At 38.1% G+C, this 27898-nt stretch overlaps 1 pseudogene; it reads left to right on the top strand.

Annotated features, from left to right (window-relative positions):
• LOC110543244 (large ribosomal subunit protein uL18-like) lies at positions 1 to 27898 on the top strand (annotated as a pseudogene).

Below are 27898 nucleotides of genomic sequence, written 5' to 3' on the forward strand. Positions count from 1 at the left end.
ATGACTGTTGCATCTGCTCAGATGAAAGCAGAGCTTTGGTCCCAGCGGCTGAAGCACAGAGGTTGGTTGCAGAATGTAGTCACCTATGGGGCTGCCAAATGTGCACTATTGCATTTCTTTACACAGTAAACTCTCAGATGGGATACCCAGAAGATAACAATGACATAAATAAATAAGAAATGAAACACATGTAAATGGAAAATGCCCCTTAAAATCGGAAGATTTTACCTCCGTGACACGTTGTTCATTTATCATGCCCTCGTGAGAATGACTTTCTTAGTCTGATATTCTTTCCGTTCTTATAAGTTCTTACAGAAAAAAAATAATGAAAACATTTTTTTATTTGTTTGTTTGTTTGTTCCCAGGTGACATGCAAATGTCCCCATGACTCTTATAGTGAGTTTGGTAGGTTCAGTATTTTTCTTTAATAACATAAATTGACAATAACTTGCAAAAATATACCCTATATGCAGTCTGTGGTCTCACAGTCCTTTTATATTTTTTGCTATTCTGTCCTCGAGGCACTCACTAAGTAAGTGGTTCTGAGAGAAGGCCAAATATACCCAGTATGCAGTGCAGCACATATAAGCAGTACCAGAAACAGCTTAAATTACACATTACATTTTGCCTTTATTTCCATCACTAAACGCAACATGAAATAGAAATGATATACTTATATTTTGAGAAAACAAACTCCTAAAATAATTAGAAAAATCTCACGGATGAGGCTACTCTATTATGCTTTTAATACATCTCACTATAAAAGAAGAGGGGAATCTTTTTTTTTTTATCAAAAGTATGGAAAGGTGGCTCAGTGGTTTAGAGCCCTTGTTGCCCTTACAAATCACCTGGATTCCATATCCAGTACTCAAGTGGAAGCTTACAATCCTCAATACATAACTTCAAGTCCAAGCAATGAAATACACTCTTCTGAGCTCTGTGTGACAGGCACACAGGTGTTGCACACATACATAAAACAAAATGTCCATATTCTTAAAATAAAAAAATGAACAACGTCCCTCATAAATATCTCAGAGGCTTGCCTTTTATCTGGTAGAATTAACCATAACCATGATTAGCACTCACACCTACTAAGCCATTGTGCTGGCTTACCTTAGATTTTGAGGTAGGATCTCTGACTGCAAATGAAACAGTCTGATTCTACTGGACTGGTTTGCCAGCAATTTCTTGTTTCCACATCCCTAACACTGGGGTCTCCAACTGTACTTGACATTTTACATTAATGATAGACATAAAACGACATAACAACCATCTTACTAACATAGCCACCTCACCAGATGCAAACATTTTAATACTGATTCAATTATAAAGCAAGGTTTAAAAGATACCTTACGGATATGTGTTCTTGAATCTCATACCGCTAAGTTATTATGATTGGTAGTAAAACAACCTCAATGTACAACTGTGCAAATTGCTTTTATTTAACTCACTTTATTCTTAAAATAAACTATGGGGTCATTATCCAAATCACTTGGCACAGAATCTCCATTGAAAGAAAATGTTGAGACTCAGTGCAATAATTTGGCTTTTACAAACAGGGTTAGTAAAAGGCAGATACTGGATTACAATCTTCACCCACTGATTCTCAATCAACTGCTTCTTGTGAATTTTCTGTTCTGAATATTTTTACAACAATTTGCACTTGCACTGATAAATATAAGTCTGTATTTTGATAACCCACATCCCTCAGCACAGGGCAGAAGAGAGGCTTGAGGGCTTGCTCAAAATATCAGCTCATTTCACAGTCTCCACAGTTACATCTAAGAAGGCATTTAAGCCCCTTGCTTTAAAGCCATGCCTGTAAACGCAGTTTGTACTTATCATAGTTATCATAGTTTAACAGCTGGTTTCCATAATTCTGGTTGGCCTTGGCATTTTAGCTTGATTGCCATAGAGCATCACTGACAACTTTGACTAATTCTAACTTTTCTCCTCTGGCATAAAATAGTGTATGATCTATCTCTGCGGTTCCAAATTCCTGAAACTTGCATTTATTACCACAGGAAGGTCAAGTACAAATGGAAAATTTAAAAACCTTGAACTAAAACAATGTAAAAATAATATAATTCATTAAAAACTGGTATTCAGATAGTCTCACATTTCCACATAATACTTCACTTTGATCCTATCATTGAGAAACAAATATATATATGTTAATTATATATATAATATAACATATATTATATATATTTATATATATAATATATATATATGTTGAGTATTCTAGAAATCATATCTAGCAATTTTACAAATTTACAATTTCAGCATTGATATCTATCTTTGATAATAACAATAAAACTTGTAATAGCCATAGTCTGATTGCTCCTTTTTTTGTATCCCCTGTTCATAAGTGAAGCTTCCCTGAAAATCCATCGTTAATTCTGATATTTTCTTTCATCCCTTGCTGTTTTATTTGTGTTCCATCAGCTTCTCACAGTAAGTGATCTATTGTGGTAATGGTGGTTGAATTTAATACTCACAAATTCATTTGTCATACAGACAAATAATCAATAAAGAAAGTATAGACCAAAACTGCAGATCAAATGATATTTATAGATATCATTGGAACATCCGTCTAACAGCTGTGAAGTAAGCACTGATTTAAGTACCCTAGAGAAACTTATCTGAAATAGGTTAACTTTAGGTCACATGTTGAGTTTTACTATCAGAAAAATATTGAAATTTCTTCCATCTGATCAGATCATAATAGGATAAACTTAGCAATCAATAGCAAGAGAAACTATACAAGTGCATGAAAATTGAATAGAATAATCCAACATGATCATTAAGTCACTGAATCAATCAGGGAAGAAATTTTGAAAAATTTTGTGAGTCAAGTAAATGAAAATAAAACTTATTAGAATCTTTGTAATGCAATGAGGGTATTTTTAAAAGAAAAAAAAATACAAATAGCTAAGGAACTTTTCACTTAAAAATCAGAGAAAACTGGAAAAAACAAACAACATTCCTCAGGATCTTAGACAAATAATTGAAAGCATACCTTAAAATCAGTGGACAAAAAATTATTATATCAGAAATTAATGAAATTAAGTTAAAAGAAGAATATTTAAAAATGAATAAGACAGTTGGTTTCTAAGCAGTTAGATAACATTAGAAATCTCTTAGCTAAGTTAACAAATGAAAGAGAATAGAAACATAAATTCCTAAGATCATAGATTTTTTTAAAAAGAGAGATATTACTATAGAGTCCAATAAATTCCAAAGGATCAATAGGGAGAACACTTAGAAAACCTATATTTCTATTTTTTAAAATAATTTTTATTTTTATATTAATCACAAGTTATTTACTATGTATCCAAGCCATAGCCCTCTCCCTCATTCCCTCCCAACCCCACCCTCCCTCCTTCATCTCCTCTCTGCCCCTTTCCAAGTCCACCAATAGAAGAGGCCCTCCTCCCCTTTCATCTGACCCTAGCTTATCAGTTATCTTCAGGACTGGCTGCAATGTGACCTAGCAAGGCTGCTCCTCCCTCAGTGGGGGTGGGGAGAGAGGTCAAAGAGTCAGCCATTGAGTTCATGTCAGAAATAGTCCTTGTTCCCCTTATTAGGATACCAACTTGGATACTGAGCTACCATGGCTACATTTGAGCACGGGTTCTAGATTATATCCATATATGGTCCTTGGTTGGAGAAACAGTCTCATAGAAGACCCCTGTTCCCTGATATATTTGGTCCTTGTGGAGCTCCTGTTCTCTCCAGGTCATACTAACTTCCCCTACTTTTATATGATTAACAGGACAGGAGCCTACCTCAGAGGTCCTCTGAAAGACTCTACCTAGCAGTGTATCAAAGCAGATGCTGAAACTCATAACCAAACCTTTAGCAGAGTGCAGGAAAACATATATTTCAAAGATCTGGCAAATCTAGAAGAAACAGACAAATTTTTGTATATGTATGTCATATGATAATTAAATCAAAGGATATAAACAAGTTTAAAAGATGATACTAACTAATGAGATTGAAGCAGTAATAGTCTCATTCAAAAACCCTAGATATGACTAGAAACATTCAATATCAAATTCTTTAAAAATTTTACAAGAGAAATAATAGAATTGTTTCTTAAATTATTCAATAAAGACACACATGGTATATACTCACTTATATAGACCTATAAGATAGAATAAACATACTGAAATTTATACACCTAAAGAAGATAAACAAGGAAGAGGACCCAGGGTAAGATGATCAATCCTCACTTAAAAAGACAAATGGGATGGACATTGGATATAGGAGAAAACAAGTAACAGGACAGGAGCCTACCACAGAGGGCCTATGAAAGACTCTACCTAGCAGTGTATCAAAACAGATATTAAGACTCATAACCAGGGTCAGATGATTGTTCAAGGTTTCTGAATAAACTGCATTGAAAAAAAAAAAAGACTCATAACCAAACCTTCTGCAGAGTACAGGGAATCATAAAAAAGAAGGGGGAGGTAATATGACCTGAAGAGGACAGCAGCTCCACAAGGACCAAATATATCTGGGCACAGGGGGCTTTTATAAGACTGTTTCTCCAATGAAGGACCATGTATGGATATAACCTAGAACCTCTGCTTGGATGTAGCCCACAGTAGCTCAGTATCCAAGTGGGTACCCTAGTAAGGGGAACAGGGACTATTTTTGACATGAACTTAATTATGGGCTTTTGTACCTCTTCCCCCCCCCAAGAAAGGAGCAGCCCTGCTAGGCCACAAAGGAGGACTTTGCAGCCAGTCCTGAAGATACCTGATAAACCAGGGTCAGATGAAAGGGGAGGAGGACCTCCCCTATCAGTAGACTTGGAAAGGGGCAGGGAGGAGATGAAGGAGGGAGGGTGGGATTGGGAGGGAGCAGGATACAGCTGGGATACCAAATTAATAAACTGTAACTAATATTAAAAAATAAAGAAATTAAAAAATTTATTCAATAAAGCATAAAAGAAGGATCAGTATCCTGTTATTTTATGAAGCCAATATTATTGTGTTACCAAAACCAGAAAAGATAAAACAAATCGGAAGATAATTTATGGACCAATTTCCATGATGAACATTGATGCAAAAATTTTCAATACAGCACTCATTGAGTGTATCAATGGAAAAATGTACATACCATCATCAATGTGCTTTCATTCTAAGGATACAGGATTTGCAACACATGCAAATCAAGAAGTAATTCAACACAATAGTAGACACAAAGACAGAATCACATGATTGCCAGATTAGATATAAATACCCTTAACAATATTAAACATTCCTTTTCCTAAGAAGGTAGTTACAGAAGAAATTATTGATATAATATATGCTACATCTGACATGCTATGACATTAGCAAGATTTCCTCAACATTAAATATTCTAAAGATTCCAGGTATATACCAGAAAACAACTTCTTTTTTTCTCAAAAATTTTTTAATAATTTTTATTTTTTTATATTAATCACGGGTTATTTACTTTGTATCCCAGCCTTAGCCCACTCCCTCATTCCCTCCTAATCCCACCTGCCCTCCCTTATTTCTTTCTTGCCCCTCTCTAAGTCTTCTGGTAGAGGAGGACCTCCTTCCCTTCCATCTGACACTAGTTTATCAGGTCTCATCAGGACTTGGTGCAATGTCCTCTTCTGGGGCCTAGCAAGGCTACTCCTCCCTCAGAGGTTGGGGGGAGGTCAAAGAGGTAGCCACAGAGTTCATGCCAGAGACAGTGCCTGTTCCCCTTAATAGAGAAACCCCCTTGGATACAGAGATGCCATGGGCAATGTCTGAGCAAAGGTTCTAGGTTATACCCATTCATGGTCCTTGGTTGGAGAGTCAGTTTCAGAAAAGACCCCTGTGCCCAGATATATTTGGTCCTAGAAAACAACTTCTTTATTCTGTTTTACACTCTATGAATACCTCATTTCCAGAAATCTTATTGCCATATAACTCAGATCCAAAATGTCCGAGTAACAGAATTCATTGTTACTGTAAAGATTGTATAAAATTATATCTGGAATGAAACCAACACTTCATAAATAAGCATTAGGTATTATTGTTATATGGCAGTCCAGTCAATTCCAGACAAACCTTTTTAACTTGAGGGACAATAGAGGGACAACTATTTTAGCTATAACTACAACTGAGATGGATTAGGAGCAACAGTACATCACTCAGGTAAAACTGGAAATGAAGCATAACTACAAAATCCAGCTAAACTACCAATGTAGTAATGGTAAAACAAGTACAGAATCCAAGTGGATTTAGAATGAAGGTGTCAATGATTATTTTGTTTATTGACTAACTGCAAAGATGTCCAAAGAGCTGGCAAAGCATTGCATCTAATGTTCTTATAAAGATGTTTCCAGATAAGACTGGAATGCAGACCAGTGAATTGAGTGAGGAAATGAATCATCCAGTTAGCTGGGCCTATCAGGTAGATAGAAAAATAGAAAGAAAAAATTCTATATGTTCCCCATTATCTCTGTCATTTTCTTGTTGCCGCCTTTGACCATCACATTATAGAGCCTTCAGTTTTAATGATCAGGGACTTGTACAAGTACCCTTTAGCAGAGTTGATTTCAACTCATTTGACCCAAAGGGGTCAAATGATCTTTTCTTAGAGATAGCCTAAGACCATCAGAAAACATTACATTAGATTCATGACAGTAGCAAAGTTGCAGTTATAAAATAGCAATAATAATAATAATAATTTTGTGGTTGGGGGTCAACACAAAATGAGAAAGTAACTTAAAGGGTTACTTCCTTAGGAGGTTGAGAACTACCATTCTAGCAGCATTCATGCTTTCAGTCTGCAAGTCAGGAAAGTACAAATTTACTTTTTTGAGGCTGATAGTTCTTTACATTGAGCCATGTTGTTGGTTTTACTAGCTCTACCGCTAAAAACTACTATTGTAGGACTGTTTTAACATCTGTCTTTAATGACCACAAGTCCAATTATAGCTACACACATACATAATCATACACTTGTATACAGTGCAGACACATACATAACAGACCTTGTACAATTCATAGAGCATAAAATGAATTTAACAAGAAAGTTTACTAGGACATGGATGTTATTATTATCAACTGTCATATTAAAAGCAAGCTAGGAATTTGGGAATTTGAAGAGAAAGAGAAAAAGACAGAGGCAGAGAAACAGAAGTGAAATTCAATTGGTTTAGTTTATCTGGTTAATCTTACTACAATAGGGTAGAAGGGCCAAACAGTCAAAATTTTCTGGATCTCAAAGTGTGAAACCTGAAGACAAATCCATTAAAGTTTTAAAGTTGCTTTGAACTCTATGAAGAAAATTTTAGGCACATTAGTTATATGACATCTAAAAAGATAACACCAGGATGGGGGACAAGATGGCAGCTCCAGGAGAACACTGCATCTGAGGAGCATGACAACATTTTCTGTACAGCGACCAAGAGATTGAATTCAGGGCCCTAAAACAACAGCGATCATGTTTCCCAGGTGAGAGGAAACCCCCACAGCTTGGGAATCAGTCTGATCCACTCTCAGGTCACCCACCCAGAACTGGGAAGAGATCTCCGGTCTCGCAGGCACTAGGTTGCAGGACCAGAACCACACGCCTGTGTGTCCTGATCACCTTCAGAGTCTGAATGGTGGGCACCAAAACACCAGAGACGGGGAGTCCCAGTCAAGAGAAAAATCCACAGGGAAGGAAGACAGCAGGACTGGCCACGGGTCACCCAGTCTTTCCCTGGAAAAGATCTCGCAGACTGGCTGGTACAAGCCGCCATCACTGAATTGGGAGCTGTGCACCCCAGGGCAAACACAGACTGGGAGTCCCTGTCAGGAGTAAACCCTACAGAGAAGGAAGGAAACAGGGACCCGAATTAGGTCATCCAGTATACCCCTGGAAAAGTCCAGCATGCTAGCAGTCGGGCTCGCCACGAGCCCAGAGACCTGCACTGTACCATCTATTCCTCACAGACTGAACTGTGCACCTCAAGGCACCAGAGACTTGGAGTCACTGTTGGGAGAAATCACGACAGGGAATGAAGCAAAGGGGACAGACTTAGGCCACCCAGTATATCCCTGGAAAAGGTCACACAGACTGGCCCAACCCAGGGACCTGCTGTCCACCAGATAGCCTGCTGTTACCAGGAGAGCAGTACTCACCCACCACAGATTACCACTGTACTGGGGCACAGAGCCCCAACCTCAGACCTACGAAAGCCCCAGAATTCCAAGATCAACCCCCAGATACTGCTCCAAGGGGCAACCACTTATCCCTAACAAAACTGACCAAACCAAGGGACACACAGGTTATAGCAGCAGCTCACTAAATTTACAGCAAGAAACCCAGAAGCAGAGCAGGGGCCTCCAGGACTTTTCTAGGTGAGAGGAGAGCCCTCTCTACTAACAAGGACCACAGTTACCACATAGATCTCTATGCCTGAGGTGAACTGTGGCAACTCCTGAAAAACACAGGCCACACAATGACTATACCCAAAAAGCTGAGGAGGCTTCCTTAAGGAAAACCATCTTCCTGCCAAGAGGATTCTCTCCACCACAGGATCCCAGGAACCACCAGAAACTAACTCCAAACACCTAAGATACTCCAATGGGTAGAGGCCAGTGTAAAAGCTCAACCAACATCTCCAGATCCCAGTTATCCAAGGGCAAATAGCCCTAGACACCCCAGCATAATTGAAATTCAAGAATATGACCTAACATCTATGCTCATGAAGAGGATAACAGAGGAAACAAATAAAATGTGTAAATACCTAGAGGAAGATAAAAACAAACAGATTATGGCCATCCGGAAAGAAATAGAAGAAAAAAAAGAAAAACAGATTATGGCCATCCATGAAGAAATACAGGAATTTGCAGCCAAACAATTTGTGGACTTTAGAGAGGAAATACTTAAATCACTGAAAGAAATAAAAGAAACAGAGAATTGTTCGAACAAACAGCTGAAAGAATTGAAGGAAAAACAGGAAAATACAGTCAGACAGGTTAAGGAAATCATCAAAACGGCTCAAGATCTGAAGATAGAATTGGAAAAATTAAAGAAAACACAAATGGAGGAAATCATGGGAAGAACTTAAGGAAGAAAACAGGAACTACAGAGGTAAGCATAACCAAGAAACTACAAGAGATGGAAGAAAGAATCTCAGGTGTGGAAAATGCAATGGAAGAAATCGATGTATCTGTCAAAGAAAATGCTAAATCTAAAAAATTCCTGACATAGATCATCCAAGAAATTCAAGACAATATAAAAAGACAAAACCTAAGAATTATAGGAATACAGGGAAAAAAAAGATTCCTTCCTCCAAGACACAGAAAATATTTTCAACAAAATCATTGAAGAGAATTTCCCCAACTTAAAAGAGAGGCCAATAAGATTAGAAAAGGGCTACAGAACACCCAATAAATTAGACCAGAAAAGAAAATCCTCTAGCCACATAATAACCAAAACAGTAAGTATACAGAACAAAGAAAAAATACTAAAAGCTGCCAGGGAAAAAGGAGAAGTAACATATAATGGTAAACCCACCAGAATCACACCTGACTTCTCAACAGAGAATATGAAAGCCAGAAGGGCCTGGATGGATATCATGCAGACCCTAAAAGAACACAGATTTCAGCCCAGGCTACTATAACCAGCAAAACTCTCAGTCCACATAGACAGAGAAAAAAAGATATTCAGTGGCAAAAACAAATTTCAAAAATAACTACACACAAATCCAGCATTATAGAAAATACTAGAAGGAAAAATACAACTCAAGAAAATTAGTTAATTTCAAGGAAACACAAGAAATAATTAACCTCACTACAGTAAAACAAAAAGCAACCAAGCACACAACCGTATGACCACAGCCAACATCAAATTCAAAGGATCTAACAGCCACTGGTCATTAATCTCTCTCAACATCAATGGACTCAATTCTCCAATAAAAAGACACAGACTAACAGAAAGGATGTGTAAACAGGACCCAGCAATCTGTTGCATACAAGAAACACACCTAAGTCACAAAGATAGACATTACCTGAGGATAAAGGGATGGAAGACAACTTTCCAAGCAAATAGACCCAAGAAGCAAGCAGGAGTAGCCATTCTAATATCAGATAAAATGGAACTTTCAACCAAAATTAATCAAAACAGATGGGGAAGGACACTTCATACTCATCAAGGGAAAATTCCACCAGGAAGTCATCACAATCCTGAACATCTATGCCCCAAATATGGGGGCACCCACATTCGTAAAAGAAACAGTGATAAAACTTAAACCACACAAAGATCCCCACACATTAATACACCCCACTCTCAAAAAAGGACAGGTCAACAAAACAGAAATTAAACAAAGTCTCTAAGAGGTCATGAATCAAATGGACCTAACAGACATTTACAGAACGTTACACCCAAACACAAAAGAATTTAGCTTCTTCTCAGCACCTCATGGAACCTTCTCAAAAATAGACCATATAGTTTGTCAAAAATCAAGCCTCAACAGATACAAGAAGATTGAAATAATCCTGTGTATCCTATCTGATCACCATGGAATAAAGCTGGACCTCAACAATAACAGAAATAACAAAAAGCCTACACACACACAGAAACTGAACAACTTGCTGGGTCAGGGAAGAAATAAAGAAAGAAATTAAAGTCTTTCTAGAAATCAATGAAAATGAAGGCAAAACATACCCAACTTGTGGGACACAATGAAAGCAGTGCTAAGAGGAAAGTTCATAGCACAAAGTGCCTTCTAGAAGAAATTCAAGACAGCTCATTCAAGCAACTTAATGTATCACCTAAATACCCTAGAAAAAGAAGAAGCAGACACACCAAGAAGGAGTACATGGCTGGAAATAATCAAACTCAAGGCAGAAATCAATCAATTAGAAACAAATAAAACAATTTAAAGAATCAATGAAACCAAGAGCTGTTTTTTTTTAAAGAAAATCAACAAGATAGACAAACCCTTAGCCAAGTTAACTAAAAGGCATAGAGACACCACCCAAATAAACAAAATCAGAAATGAAAAGGGGGACGTAACTACAGACACTGAGGAAATCCAAACAATCATTAGGACTTACTTCAAAAGTCTATATGCCACAAAATTTGAAAATCTAAATGGACAATTTTCTTGATCGATTCCAATTACCAAAACTGAATCAAGACCAGGTAAATTAATTAAATACTCATATATCCCCCAAGGAAATAGAAATAGTCATCGAAATTCTCCCATCCAAAAAAAGCCAAGGACCCGATAGTTTCAGCACAGAATTCTACCAGACCTTCAAAAAAGAGCTAATTCCAGTTCTCTTCAAACTATTCCACAAAACAGAAACAGAAGGAGCACTACCAAACTCATTGTATAAAGCTACAGTCACCTTGGAACCTAAACCTCACAAAGACCCAAACAAAAAAGAGAATTTCAGGCCAACCTCCCTTATAAACATTGATGCAAAAATACTCAAAAAAATACTTGCAAACTGAATACAAGATCACATCAAAGCTATCATCCACTATGACCAAGTAGGCTTCATCCCAGGCATGGAGGAGTGGTTCAATATATGGAAATCCATCAATGTGATCCAACATATTAACAAAATGAAAGAAAAAATAATAACATAATAATCTCCTTAGATACTGAAAAAGCACTTGACAAAATCCAACATCCATTCATGTTTAAAGTCTTGGAGAGATCATGGATACAAGGCATATATCTAAACATAGTAAAGGCAATATACAGCAAGCCTATAGCCAACATCAAACTAAACAGAGAGAAACTTAAAACACTTCCACTGAAATCAGGGACAAGGTAAGACTGCCCACTCTCTCCATATCTCTTCAACATAGTTCTGGAAGTCCTTGCTAGAGCAATAAGACAGTTGAAGGTGATCAAGGGAATAGAATTTGGAAAGGAAGAAGTCAAATTATCACTATTTACAGATGATATGATAGTATATGTGAGTGACCCCCAAAACACTACCAAGGAATTCCTACAGCTCATATACACCTTCAGCAAAGTCGCTGGGTACAAAATTAACTAAAAAAAAAAAAATCAGTAGCCCTCCTGTATACAAAAGACAAAAGGGCTGAGAAAGAAATTAGGGAAACAACACCCTTCACAATAGCCACAAATGACATAAAGTACCTTGGTGTAACCCTAACCAAGCAAGTCAAAGACTTGTATGAAAAAAAATCCAAGTCTCTGCAGAAAGAATTAGAAGAAGATATGAGAAGATGGAAAGATCCCCCATGCTCATGGCTTAGCAGGATTAACATAGTAAAAATGGCCATCTTACCAAAAGCAATCTACAGATTCAATGCAATTCCCATGAAATTACCAATACAATTCTTTACAGACCTGGAAAGAAAAATTCACAACTTCATATGGAATAACAAGAAACCCAGAATTGCTAAAACAATCCTGTACAATAAAAGATCTTCTGGAGGTCTATCCATCCCTGATCTTAAGTTGTACTATAGAGCAACAGTCTTAACAACTGCATGGAACTGGCATAGAAACAGAATATTGGATCAATGGAACTGAAAAGAAGACCCAGAAATAAACCCACACACTTATGGACACCTGATTTTTGACAAAGATGCCAAAACCATGCAATGGAAAAAAGATAGCATCTTCAACAAATGGTGCTGGTCCAACTGGATGTCTACATGTAGAAAAAGGAAAATAGATCCATACCTATCACCCTGCACAAAACTGAAGTCCAAGTGGATCAAAGACCTCAACATAAAACCAGACACATTAAATCGGTTAGAAAAAAAAAAGTGGGGAATACACTTGAACTCATTGGCACAGGAGACAACTTCCTGAACAGAACACCAACAGCACAGGCTCTAAGAGCAACAATCAATAAATGGGAACTCATGAAACTGAAAAGCTTCTATAAAGCAAAGGACACCATCCTGAAAACAAAATGACTGCCTAAAGATTGGGAAAGAATCTTCACCAACCCTTTATCTGACAGAGGACTAATATCAAATATATATAAAGACCTAAAGAAGCTGAAAAGCAGCAAACCAAGTAATCCACTTAAAAAATGGGGAACAGAGATAAACAGCCAACTCTCTGTAGAGGAATATCGATTGGCAGAGAAACACATAAAAAAAATGCTCAACATCATTAGCCATTAGGGAAATGCAAACAAAATGACCATGAGATTTCACTTTACACCCATCAGAATGGCCAAGATCAAAAACTCAAGTGACATCACATGCTGGAGAGGCTGTGGAGAAAGGGGAACCCTTCTCCACTGCTGGTGGGAATGTAAACTTGTACAACCACTCTGGAAATCAATCTGGTGCTTTCTCAGACAACTAGGAATATAGCTTCCTCAAGATCCAGCCATACCACTCCTAGGCATATATCCAAAAGAGGCTCAAGTATACAATAAGGACATTTGCTCAACTATGTTTGTAGCAGCTTTATTTGTAATAGCCAGAAGCTGGAAACATCCCAGATGCCCCTCAACTGAAGAATGGATACAGAAATTGTGGTATATCTACCCAATGGAATACTACTCAACAATGAAAAATAAGGAAATAATGAAATTTGCAGGTAAATGTTTGGGACCTGGAAAGGATCATCCTGAGTGAGTTGTCCCAGAAGCAAAAAGACACACACGGTATATACTCACTCATATAGACATACAACATAGGACAAACACATTAAAACCTGTGCATCTAACGAAACTAAGCAAGAGAGAGGACCCTAACTGAAATGTCCAATCCCCATCCAGAAAGGCAAAGAGTATGGACATCAGAAGAAGAAGAAAACAGGAAACAACCTAGGAACCTACCACAGAGGGCCTCTGAAAGCCTCTGCCCTTCAGACTATCAAAGCAGCTGCTGAGCCTGATGGGCAACTGTTGGGCAGAGTGAATGGAATTTTATGTAAGAACTGGGAAATAGTAAGAGCTGGAGAGGACAGGGTCTCCACAAGGAGAGCAACAGAACAAGAAAATTTGAACACAGGGAACTTCCCAGAGACTCATACTCCAACCAAGGACTATTCATGGAGATAATCCAGAACCCCTGCACAAATGTAGCCCAGGGCAGTTCAGAGTCCAATTGGGTTACATAGTAATGTGAAGAGGGACTGCCTCCGATATAATCTGATTGGCCTGCTCTTTGATCACCTCCCCCTGGCGGGGAGCAGCCTTACCAGGCCATAGTAGATGACAATGCAGCCATTTTTGATGTGAACTGATGGACTAAGATCAGAAAGGAGAGGAGAACCTCCCCTATCAGTGGACTTGGGGAGTGGCATGCATGCAGAGGGAGGAGGGAGGGTGGGATTGGAGGGGAGAAGGGAGGGGCTTATGTGTGATGCAGAATGAATAAAGTGTAATTGATGAAAAATTAAAAAAAGGCAAAAAAATAATTTAAGAACCTTAAATGACTTTCAAAATTGGAGGGAAACATGGAGTTAGTCAATTTACATGGAGCACATCTCGCCCCTGGGGGCAATGGTCTCCTGAACCTACTCAGACCTCGGACACCACCACTGCTAGTTCTAGAACTGATGCAGGATGTTCCAACTAGGGGGTTAAGGCTTCTCATAATATTTCCTATAAGCCCACACCTGTTTGCTTATATCCCCCATTTTTATTCATTATTAGCCAGATAGAGCCAAGTAATTGTGGTAATGATACTTGCTTTTTTGCCCAATGCTGGAATGCTAGTGAATTTAGGTATGCCCTGGTTACTCACATGCCTCGCTGGGTGCCTGTGCCCATTGATGCCCCTCACGCTATGACTCTCTTCAGACAGAATAGGGATCTTGGAACTACAGCCGCCATTGTTACTGCCATCTCATTGGCGGCTGTCGGAGCTACCAACGCGGCATTAGCCATGAGTCATACTGTGCAGACTGCTCAGACCCTGAATAAACTTTTAGCCAATGTAGCTCATGCCTTAGATGTACAAAAAGGAATTAATGCTCAACTAAAAGGAGGCTTGATGGTGTTGAATCAGAGGATTGACCTCGTGCAGGAGCAAATTGATACCCTATGGCAAATCGCTCAACCTGGCTGTCAATGAAAGTATGCTGGACTTTGTGTCACTAGCATACAACATGAGAATTTTTCCTGTGCTGCAAATCTGTCTAAACAATTGTCTAGCTATATTTTAGGTTATTGGACTGGAGAATTCCATACTACGATAGAGCAGCTGAGAGTGGCCATTGTCACGGTGAATTCTACCAGGGTGGACACAGGACTAGCCACAGGATTATCATCATGGGTTGCTGCAGCCATGAATCATCTGAAGGAATGGGCGGGCATGGGAGCGTTAGCAGGCCTTCTGGTGTTGGTCTCCTTGGTTTGCCTGTGGTATATATGCAAGATTAGAGTCTCACAACAGCGTAATGCAGCCATGACCACTCAGGCCTTTACAGCCATTGAAGCAGGACAGTCTCCCCAAGCATGGTTTGCTAACATAAAAAGGTAAAATGTTACGCTCAGGATGCGAAGCTAAGCACTGCACTCAGGGTCAGCTGCTTTTGACCCAGAGAAGAGCAAATCTGATTGCATGCGTGTTGATGCCCCAGGTTCCGCCTCTGAGAAAAAGTTATCAGATGGGTCTGATGATCTTTGGGTGGATGACACCTAAATGAACATCTGTACAAAGTCCCAATTTATTTCTAATATCAGAGATCAGATCTCTACTCTTGCCTGATGTGTCTAAAACAAAAAGGGGGAACTGTAGAGAGCTTCGTAATGCTGTGCCTTAAAGATGGAACTGGTTTCTGCCTTCCACCTTCTCGATGGTGAGTGCTCTCTGTCAGGAACAACTCCACATTTGGCTAAGGCTGAGGATCTGGCTTGCTTCCATGTATGTGGACCTATCTGCATTGCCCACGTGGCACGCTGGGGTTGGCTACCCAGAGGCTATTTAAGCTGTGGGCTGGCTTTCCCCAGGGTCAGATGATTGTTCAAGGTTCCTGAATAAACTGCATTGGAAAAAAAAAAAAAAAGCTAAACACATGGTGTGTGCATCCCATCAAACTTGCTTTTAAGAGCCGTGATGAAGCTCTGAATCCTTGATGTACTTGGTCATTCTGGGTTTCTGAAATAATGAAATATTATTTCATTTTCTCAAGTAAAACTAAAAAAATAAAACCATCTGTCTCTTCATGAAATCTGACTCCTGATTTTTCCTTCTACAGGTTGACACTTCTGTGGCTTTGCTACCTGTAGAATGCAGTAAAAGGACTCAATTCATCCCAGCTCATTGCTGCTAGGGTTATTCAGAAGCATGGAAGAACCTTCATTAACTCAAAAGCACTTCACCTGCTCATAAAATAACCGTTTAGTAAAAGGCAATCCAACTGTGCTTCAGAAGTTCAGATCGCACTGTTCTTCAGACTTGGGCAGATATAATCAGCACTTTGCACAGAGTGCTTTGTGAATAGGACTGATGCCACCCATGAGAACTGCTTTAGGTAGCAGAGTGCTGTCCAATTTGAGATTCCGGAACAATCCAAGAACTTTACCAGTTTTAATAGCCTGGGGACGGAGCCTTACCATAATGTGATTACTTAAGAACAAAGAAATATTATACATTGTGTGTATTAAAATAGAATGTATACTATATGGTCTGTGTATATACACTTATTTGTATGTGTGTAAGCACAAGTGTGTGGGTGTAGCTGTCAGAGATTTATGTAGGTGTCTTCCTTGATCACTCTTCACCTTACATATTGAGACAGGGTCTCTCCCTTGAACCGGTAACTGGCTGATTCAGCTAGCTCCCCAGGTTATTTCAGGGTTCTTTCATCTCTGCCTTCTAAACACTGGAAATAAAGGTGGCTGGCCACAACTTCTCAGCATTCACATGTGTTCTGGAGATTAAATCTCCAATGCCTACGGTTATTTAGCAAGTTTTTTTAAGCAACTGGGACATCTCCACAGCCTCCCAAATTCTTATTCCTAAAGTCTAAGTGAAAAAAAAAGAATGATTTTCAGTTATAGTGAATTTACAACCATGTCACCATCTCCACCATCTATTTGTAGACTAGTTTGATGTCTCTGCAAAGAAACCTTATTCCAATTTCAGTCACTCTGCATTCCCATCCTCAGCACCAGAATATTAATCTGCTTCTGTCTCTAGGGATTTGCTTTTTCTACAGAATTCTCATAAAGGAATCATGCAGTATGTGATGATTTTCATCTGGCTCTTGAGGAGTACATTAACCAGCAACTTTAAAATGACAGTAAAAAGCATTAATTGAGAATGACTCATCTGTCCTCTCAGTTTTTAGTTCCACCCATTTGATTAATATATACAAAGAGCCAAGCAAAGATAAAGCATGCTATTAGCCAAAGAATTTTATTTAGGACTCCAAAATAGATCCAGTTATTTTTTCTGTTTTATTTTTCAGTGTTGCAGCATGGAGCTGTTCTCCACACCCATCCTCACCACCAGAACTACATGCTGACCCTTTGGAGCTTCAAAGTTAAAAAAAAAATGACACCGTGTCTCTTGCATACACTTCACTTTTCCCAAAGACTGGAGTCAAAAAAGACGTATAATCATTTAGCTAAACTCACACGGATTTACGCTGCACAAACAGTAATCTAGACCTTCAGGTTAGCCCAAAGTAGAACTGTGGTCTCAAAACCGAGGACTAAGCCAAATAGAGCACATAGTCAATGCAAGACAAAGACAAGCAATAGATGAAGAAATAAAGCATTGAAGGAAAAATGCCTTTATTTCAGCCACATGTTTACAATGTGGTTTCAACCACATCTAAGTAATGCAATTTATGACCCTGTGCCTCCCACAGTCATGGCAGGAAGCCATGTTGTATGTACACCCCTCTATGTTTCAGACAGTAACATTGGATCTTCATGTATTATAGACAACTGTATGCTGGTATCTTCAATAGTCAGGTCTCAAGTTGGGCCAGTCATTGGTTTGCCATTCCCTCAATCTCTGCTCCGTTTTCAACCAACATTTCCTATAGGGAAAACAAGCTTTGGATTGAATGCTCTTTGGGTCAGTTGGCATCCCCCTTCCTCCACTGGAAGTTCCACTAATCTATAGGAGGTGGGAATTTCAGACTCCATATCCCCTACCACTTGGAATCTCTGCCAGGATCAACACATAGATTCCTGCGGACCTCCCCTGTGCCAGAGAATTTCTGTTCTCTCTTCCGGGCCTTACCTTCCTTCTCTTCCTCCCCTGCCCTCATGACACTTGATCACCATCCTTATTACCCTCCCCACCCCATCTACTACACTACTTTCTCCTTTCATCCACTTTAATGTCTCTTTTATTGCCTTTTCTTAGTGAGATTCAAGCATCCTACCTTGGGTTCTCCTTAGCTATTTGGGTCTGTGGATTGTTGCATGGTTATCCTATACATTATGGCTAATGACCACTTATAAGTGAGTACATATCATGTGTGTCTTCCTAAGTCTGGGTTTCCTCACTCAGGATGACCTTTCCTAGTTCCATCCATTGCCTGCAAATTGCATGATGTCTTTGTTTTTAATAGCTAAGTAATATTCCATTGTATAAGTACACCATATTTTTTCTGTCTTTTCTCCAAACAACAACACTAGTCTGTTATATATGAAGACAGGGACTTAGCACAACGGTCTTCTGTGAGGCTTCATCCATCAGCTGAAGAACACAAATGCAGAGATCTACAGCCTAACAATAGGACTAAGCTTGGAAAGTTTTTTGAAAGAGTGGGAGAAAGGATTGAAGGATCCATACGGGTCATGGACACCACAAAAAGACCTTCAGAGTAAACTAACCTGGGCCCATGGAGGCTCATAGAGACTGAACTACCAACCAAAGAGCATGCATCAGCAGGACTGGGACCCTCTACAAATAAATAACAGAAGGGCAGCATTAGCTTAAAAAATAAAAGGAAAATTTGAATTCCTTAGATTCTGTGATCTGTATCTTCTCTACCATCCCTACCCTTTACAAGTTGTTATAGGTTTTAGACCATGCACACCTCTATGGCCACAGAGCTTCCTCCAAAAGTACTCTGAGGAGTAGCCACCTAAGCAAACAGATGCAAGAGTCATCAGAATATAGCCTTCCTAAATTGACCAAGTCAGATGTTCACCATATAAAGAACTCTGGATAAGAAATGCAAAGGCTAGGAATATTCACTTGTAAGAGTCTTCATAGTGTGTCATGAAAAGATTGCAAAGGGCAAAAATGCATGCAAGATATGGAAAACACAGGGAACAGATTCAATTTTAAACAAGCTAAGGACTGATATTTTAATCCTTTCGGGAAGGTTGGGAGCCTATCACCTCTTACTAGGTTGTACATTATAATGCTGTGGCATTAGAGATTAAGTTTTCACCACCTGAACTTTGGGGCACGTCTATCAGAGCAACATTAACAAAATCTATATCTACTGATACCAGTGAAACTTCCTTTTATGACTTGGTCTCAACACCTTCCCTTCTTCATTAGTTATTCTTCTAAACTTGAGTAGAATTCTTTGTTGTTGTTTTTGGGGTTTTTTTTGGGGGGGGTTGTTTGTTTGTTTTTGCAATTCTCAAATCTCACCTCTGCATTATACCACTTACTTTCATCCTATTTTGTGAACAGGATACAGGAAGATGAACAAAGATAAATAAACTGAACATATAGGCATGCCCTTTATTTCTCCCTATCATTAAAGGCCGAGGAATGAGTTTAGAACTTCTTTATAGAAATGAATTTGCATTTTGAGGTTAACCTTTCCAAGAGACCTATGCTCTCCATACATAAGTCTCTATTCCTTCTGATCTCAAACCAGATCTCATTCATTGTACAGTCCTGTGCAAAGCTTTCTTAACCCTTGTGAGTCTTCTTGCTACCATATCCTGGACTTTTGTCTGATGTTTCATATTAAAAACCATACCTTTTGAGTTTATCTACTCCGTTTATAAAGCTGCAGAGATATTAAACCCAGAAGCAGCTCTATAGCACAGCCACTATCTCTAAACAAAGTCTCTCCATTTTCCAATGGGACACTTCCTTCTGTTTTCTAGTCTAAATAATGGCCCATTTAGTGAGCCATCATGTACTATAGAGGGAATCACACTAACAAGTTATTCATTTTTTGCCACAGTTTCTAACCCATTGAAAAATTCAGATGCACAACAGTGAGGTGCCTCATGTGACTGCTACTGAGAAAACTGAATAGAGAATATAGGGAAAAAACTGTTTTTGTTTCAAGACAGAATTTCTTTGTGCAGGCTTTGTATGTCTAAGAAATAGCTCTGTACACCAAGCTGGCCTTGAAGACAGAGATATGTTTGTCATTGACTCCTGAGCACTGGGGTTAAATGAATGCACCACCACCACATGACTGGTGAAGACAACACTGAACATCAGATGAAAAATACTTGCTAACTCCATAAGGAGAGCAACAGAACCCAAAAAATCTGAGCACAGGGGTCTTTCCTGAGACTGCTATTCCAACCAAGGACTATGCATGGAGATAACCTAAGACCCCTGCACAGATGTAGCCCATGACAGTTCAGTATCCAAGTGGGTTCCATTGTAATAGGAGCAGGGACTGTCTCTGACATGAACTGATTGGCCTGCTCTTTAGTTATCTCCCCCTGAGGGGGAAGCAGCATTACCAGGCCACAGAAGAAGACAATGCAGCCACTCCTGATGAGACCTAATTGAGTAGGATCAGAAGGAAGGAAGGAAAAGAAGTCCTCCCCTATCAGTGGACTTGGGGAGGGGCATGCAGGCAGAGGGTAGAGGAAGGGAGGGATTGGGACAGGAGGAGGGAGGGAACCATGGGGGGGATACAAATTGAGTAAAGTGTAACTAATAAAGAAAAATAAAAATTAAAAAAAAAGAAGAAAGGTCACAGAAAAAAAAAGAAAAATACTTGCAAAAAGGCATTCATGTTTAGACATCCACTCTGCCGATCCAGCTTGACACAGTTGTAGAATACAGAATAAATAGAACAAAAGTCTGCATCCAACAGATCCAAGTCAAGTTTTCTCACTGAACAGAAAGAGGAAGCACCATATATTACTACTTAGCTAGAAAGAAAATAAACACTACAAAGAAAGCAGAAAACAATTTTACAAAGATCTTCCCTAGGAGTCATAAAATATAACAGACACATTTGAATAAATATTATTTCCTAGGAGGAGGAGCAAGAAGAAAAATAGATAAAAGGTCTCATATAAATGCCCAAATTGTCTAAATTGCCTGAAAATATTAGTAGATTTGTATTTTATTCACGAGTCAGAATTAAAAAAAAATACGAAGAGGAGAAGTACTACTTCCAAGAGTCTAAACTTATCATATGCGATAACTTCATGTAATTTATTTTGATTTCTGAGATAATGAATACCCTGAGGTTTAGCAGACTGTACTGGAAGTTACGTGAACATGTTCACATGTTCTTTACACTGTTTAACATTTATTCCTTCTTGCTGTTCTAGAAGTCTGGGAGAAAAATCACACAGTCCCTTTAAACTCCATTTATTTCCCCAAAACAAATGATAGCAGCTATTCCATAGGTAGCCCAATTATGTAGGTACTTATCAAAGTCTGTAAAGTGTGGCTAAAATAATTATTACCGTATGTAATAGCTATGATAATGTATAACAATATTGACGAGTATGCCTTTGTTATGAAGGAATCATCACAGCTTATGGTTGTATTTCCCATCTACAAAATTATGCCCCTTTTATTATTAGTTTTACTGGACAGTCGTCATAGCTGACTGGTAACTCTTGATCTCATCTTCACTTGGCCCACACTACTGCAGAGAGCACTTGCATCTCCAAATGTTCACAAAAATCTCTCCTCTGATGTTCCCCTAGGAATACATTTGTAGCTCTTTGCATTTCTTGGAAAGTTTCTATATTTCTACCACAGTATGGTGCCAAGCAGAGTTTTTATAGCCATGATCCTTTTGTCAGGAAAAATAGCTTCCAGATTAACACCCTTGAGAAAAGGATTCCCAGTTGGGAGAGTCATGGTTTCCATGATTCTTCTGTATGCAGTGATCCAAAATATCTTCTCTAGTAATGTAGCTTTTTGGACTTAACTTGTTCATGTCTGCTATAAAAGCTAATGCCTTCCAACTCCATGTGTGGTCAGCTACATAAAATCATCTACGGAGGTTTTCTAAAATTGTAGATGCCTAGTATCTTGGGTCTAAAGACCAAAATCTTAAAGAATATAGGAAAGAGACAAATGCCTATGTGTTTAAGTGGAAATATTCCACCAAGGTACAAACTGGAAATGCTGTTGGAAAATCATTTTAATCAATTTTTTAAATAATTTTACTAATTTTTATTGTTCTTGAGCTGTTATAAAAATACATTAAAAATCTAACATGAAAAAGTGGACCAAATATATATATATATATATATATATATATATATATATATATATATATATATAAAACAGCTGGCATACACATGTGCACATAAACAAAAGGCCAGTAAATATGAGAAGAGTGGCTTAAATGCATTTGTAATTAATGAAAGAAACTCAATTAGAACTAAAAGTAGATGCTAATTTCACAGTTGGGGTAAAGCTGGACATTACATCTGGTGAGAAGTAGCAGTGGGATCAAATTGATGTAAAAATTTGATATTGCTGGTAGCAATATCCATCAATAATTTAAATTCATATGTCTTTGGGATACACTATCCACATACAGAAATATGGCATCTAAATATCCTTAGGACAAATGTAGAACATATGTAAAGATATATAAAATATATCTAAGAGCACACAAACAAATATGTGCACATATACCAGAATTTATCACTTCAGTTTACTTTGAAAGGCTCAAATAAACGCAAAGCACAAAATTTACTTCCAGCAAATAAAATCAAATACAGAATTAGTTAATATAATACATATGATATATTGGCATAAAAAAGAGCCACTAAAAAGAGTAAAGGATTTGGAATGGTATTAATAGCTGTCTTCAAACTACTGTTAAATGAAACTGTGACATTAGAAAGCAAAATGTTAACTGGGTCCAAAAGGTGTTATATAGCTTAAGAAACCTTTCTATCAACTATACTTTGTAACATGCAAATACTTAGTTCAATTTGACTTTTAAATTGGAAGAAAACTCTCCTGGTGATCTTGATACATTGCCAAGTTTGGAAAGTGCTATTATGCTATCCAGCTTGATTAAATACTACATTGTTTTGGCTAATCACATATCTAGTTAACATGCTGCTAAGTCACTAGATTATCTGAAAGATTAAATGAGATAATAAATGAGAAAACATTATTAGTAATCCCCAAAACTGTGCAAATTACTGTTACTTCAATTTTATGACTATTAGAAGAATAAGATTCTAAAGATGGGAGGCATAAAGAAAACCAAGACCAAGTACATGGCACAAAGTAGAATGAGGAAGATGCATAATCTCTTGTCAACAAATGAAGCTTCCAATCCTGGAATTAGGTTAAATCTAATTGAGTTGTTGGCCGAAGGTGTCCCATGAGAATCCCCAAACCACCCAGGCTGTTGGCAAGACTATAGGTGGCTCTCCACAAACTGACAGCAAGACCCATTGCCAAAGACTGCAGTTACACAACTCACTGAACATGGAGAATTCAAGTTGGTTCTTATATAGGTCCTTAAGCCTTATTTTCTTACACCTTTGATACAGAAAAATATTCTGCATGCTACCAAAAGAAAAACATAAACACCAAGCCAAACACAAGTCTTTGATCTATAATGGTTTCCTGTCTGCAAGATACTTTATGGTAATGGTGGCCCAAAGCTTGTGGGCATAACCAACCAAGATCTGCTTTGGCTGAATGCTCACTCCGTGATATAGAGCTCATAATTGCTGACACTACCTGGGCAACCAAGAACCTATGACTAGTTACCCAAGCACCTAAGGGAAAACCAAATAATACTGCTGTTCTAAATAGTAAAATAAAGTAAAAACTTATAATGACATTCTGCTATACTCATAGATCAGTATCATGTTCAGAGATCATCTGAGAAGCCTCTTCCTGTAGCAAATGGAAAAAAATACAGAGACCCAAGGCCAGACATTATGCAGAGAATGAGAGGTCTTAGAACACTCAGCCCCAAATAAGATGTCTATCAAACCTCCCTCTTCTGAGCTCACAGAACACTGCTGAAGAGGAAGCAAACAGAAGAGCCAGAGGGCATGGAGCACCCCAAGAAAAAAAAATAAGGCCCTCTAAATCAATACATCCAAAGTGCAACTGAACTCACAGAGATTGAAGTAGCAGGCATAGAGCCTGCAGAGGTCTCAGCCAGGTCCTGTGCATACACATTCCTGTTTCCAGTTTAGTGTTTTTTTTAAGATTCCCAAGTATGTGAAAAAGTGGGTCCCTTACTCTCGTGCCTTCTCCTGGACTCTTTTCCTTATGTTCATTTGTTTTGTCCAATTTTGATGTGTTAGTTTTGTTTTACCTTATATATTTTATTATATTTTATTTTTATACATCAGAAGCTTGTTTGTTTTCTTTTTTCAACTCTTTTTTTAAATTTTTATCATTTATTACAATTTATTCAATTTGTATGCAGGCTGTTTTGTTTTCTAATGAGAGACAGAAAGGGAGTTGATCCAGGTGGGATGGGAGGTAAGGAGGAGCTGAGAGTGGAAAAAGGGAAAACTGTAATCAGGATATACTATGTAAGAAAAACATCTCTTTTCAATAAAAGAAAATTTATATATGTCTATAAAACAAATAAATATATATAAAATTTAAAAGATAAAAAGTAGAACAATACATAAATAGCATTATAAAAAAAGGTCTCCAAATATCATTACAGGTATATGAATGTGTCAAACAAAGAACATTTCATAGATGAAGTTCTTGATTCTTTAAGAATATAAATGAGAAGTTTATAATACAAAAAGATCTTGCTGGAACCAGAAATTCAAATGAAACCATACTTGTTCTAGAAGTGAGTACATGTAATTGACACATGCATGGACTATCAATTATTTTTATTATTTTACTTTCCTAATATATCCTAAACACTACTGATCACATTGTAATCCTTTTTGATAACACACTCATATGCTGTACACCATTGTAACTTGTATGGATGTTAGTGTAATTGTGTGAAAGAAACAGGTTAGTTAATGTAGTATTAAGTTTCAGAGCAAATCAGCGCATCATGAAATCATTAAACTATTGCTAATTAAAAAAACAACATAAGTAAATATGATATAACTTCATGCAAGTCTCTGGTAGAATTGACCATCAAATCTGTTATATGCTGACGTGTAGATGATGCATGTAGCCTTCTGCACACAACAGTCTCTTGAAAATAATTAGGAATGAGCACAGAGAACATTGGCCAAAGATAATAATTTTAAGTAAAATTATTTTTCAACTTTTCAGCACACCACAAAACACTTGGACTTGAAAAAAAGTTGTAACTTATCTTTGAGTATTTTATTTTTATAATTCATACACATTGACATTTCTTACCTATTCTTGACTATGTCTTATTTTGGCATTGTCAAGATGACTGTTAAACGTCCATTAATGAATTTGCTCTGTGGTTAGAGCCAATAGGAGCACTAAATTTAATTAACATTGAGAAGCACTTTCTATCCAGTTTTACTGGAGAATTTCAATTTCAGATTTCTCTGTCAAAATACTACTTGGGTGACTTCCAGGATAGCACTTAAGTGCATAGGATACAAATCTGCAGGTCAAAACTATGGCTAGACCCCTTTTCTTCAGTATAACAGACTACCTGGCTAAAGCAAAATATACTTCCAAAATTCCATTACATGCGAAACTTAGCAGTATGTATATCATTATGCTACTTTTTCTACATGAAAAGAGATGAGAATATGAAAGCTCTGTAAACAATTGTGTTTACTTGTGTTTTATGATCAACAAATATTATACTGAAAATGAAGCTGTTCCCAGGTGAATAAAAGCTATTTGGTACCAATCTTTAATTCTGTGTGTATGTGTGAAATTCGTTTATCTGTTCTATTCTTATATCTTAAGTTATTTTTTTTCAATTAATTACTCTTCTCCAGTTTGAAAGACAAAAAAAAAAAAAAAAAAAAAAATTAAACTGAAATAGTCTTTCTCCAACATTTTATAGTGGAGTTCTATTTTATTTTATTTTTTTCCTTCTTTTTTTTTTTCAATGCAGTTTATTCAGGAACCTTGAACAATCATCTGACCCTGGGGAAAGCCAGCCCACACCTTAAATAGCCTCTGGGTAGCCAACCCCAGCATGCCACGTGGGCAATGCAGATAGGTCCACATACACGGAAGCAAGCCAGATCCTCAGCCTTAGCCAAATATGGAGTTGTTCGTGACAGAGAGCACTCACCATCAGGAAGGTGGAAGGCGGGAAACCAGCTCCATCTGTTACGCTCAGGATGCGAGGCTAAGCACTGCACTAAGGGTCAGCCGCTTTCGACCCAGAGAAGAGCATGTCTGATTGCATGAGAGTTGATGCCCCAGGTCCCGCCTCTGAGAAAAAGGTATCGGACAGGTCTGATGCTCTTTGGGTGGATGACACCTAAATGAACATCGGTACAAAGTCCCAATTTATTTCTAATATCAGAGATCAAACCTCTACTCTTGCCTGATGTGTCTAAAACAAAAAGGGGGAACTGTAGAGAGTTCTATTTTAAATGACAGGCAAAGCCCTCTTTTCCCTTTCACATGACTCTACAGTAAGAAATGTCAAATTGTTGTACATTAGAATTTTTTAATTTTATATTAACATGGACTTGATCTAATTCTTACTTAGGAAACCAAATATTGATACAACATTAAGACAATAATTTTAAGATTTTTCTCAGATTTATTTTGAAACTTCATGCTCTGTGTTCAAGTAGAGAAGTCTTGGCTAGTAAAATGTGATCTATTATTCTTGTATTAAAATATCAAGAAGGATAAGACATATAAAAACCGCAGTAACATAAAGATCTGAGAAAACCTGACACATGATTAAGGTTAGATCTGGCCAGTTTGAACCTAAATTTTGCTTCTCTGCCTATCTTATAATAGAATTGTTCAGATCTCCATCTTAGAGTTTTACCTTCTTTGGGATTATTTGATTTGTAATGTGCCTTTTAAGCGTAGTGACTGAGCATATAGATTTTCAAATAATTTTTAATAATATTTATCAGCCTATACTTGGGTGTGTTGTACTTATTTTGTCCTGGGCCTCACAGACGGTGTGACTAACAGAGACATCATCTGCCAGATTGAGTATGACTGTAATGAAGGGGGCATGATAGTCTGCGCGGCTTGCGTGCATGAACTGCCAAAGGACAGTGTGGAAGCTGGCCTGACCAGTTATGCTGCAGCTTATTGTACTGTGCTGGCCTGCAGGTTTCTCGACAGGTCGGCATGGACAAGATCAACGAAGGCCTCATGGAGGTGATGGGGATGAGTACGATGTGGAGAGCGACAGCCCGGTGTCTTTGCTTGCTGTTTGGATGCAGGTCTTGCCCGAACCACAACTGGCAATAAAGTTTTTGAGGCCCTGAAGGAAGCTGTGGATGGAGGCTTGTCCATCCCAGATTATCTCAAACGATTCCCTGGCTATGACTCTAAAAGAAAGGAGTTCAGGCAGAAGTACATCGGAAGCCCATCATGGGTCAGAATGTTGCAGACTACATGCGGTTCGTAAGGGGGGGAAGACGAAGATGCCTATAAACACAGTTCTCTCAGTACATAAAGAACGACATAACTCCAGACATGGTGCACGATGTACAAGAAGGCTCAGGCTGCTGTCTGAGATAATCCAGTCTGTGAGAAGGAGCCCAAGAGAAAAGTGAAGGAGAGGTGGAAACTTATCAAAATGGTGCTTGCCCAGAAGGAAGATCAGGTTGCTCAAAAGAAGGCAGGCGTCCTCAGTGCTCAGGGACATGCTGTTGAGACCCAAAGCAAATTTCTATGA

Source organism: Meriones unguiculatus, chromosome 2 (genome assembly GCF_030254825.1).
Source record: "Meriones unguiculatus strain TT.TT164.6M chromosome 2, Bangor_MerUng_6.1, whole genome shotgun sequence".
Classification (NCBI taxonomy): Eukaryota; Metazoa; Chordata; class Mammalia; order Rodentia; family Muridae; genus Meriones; species Meriones unguiculatus.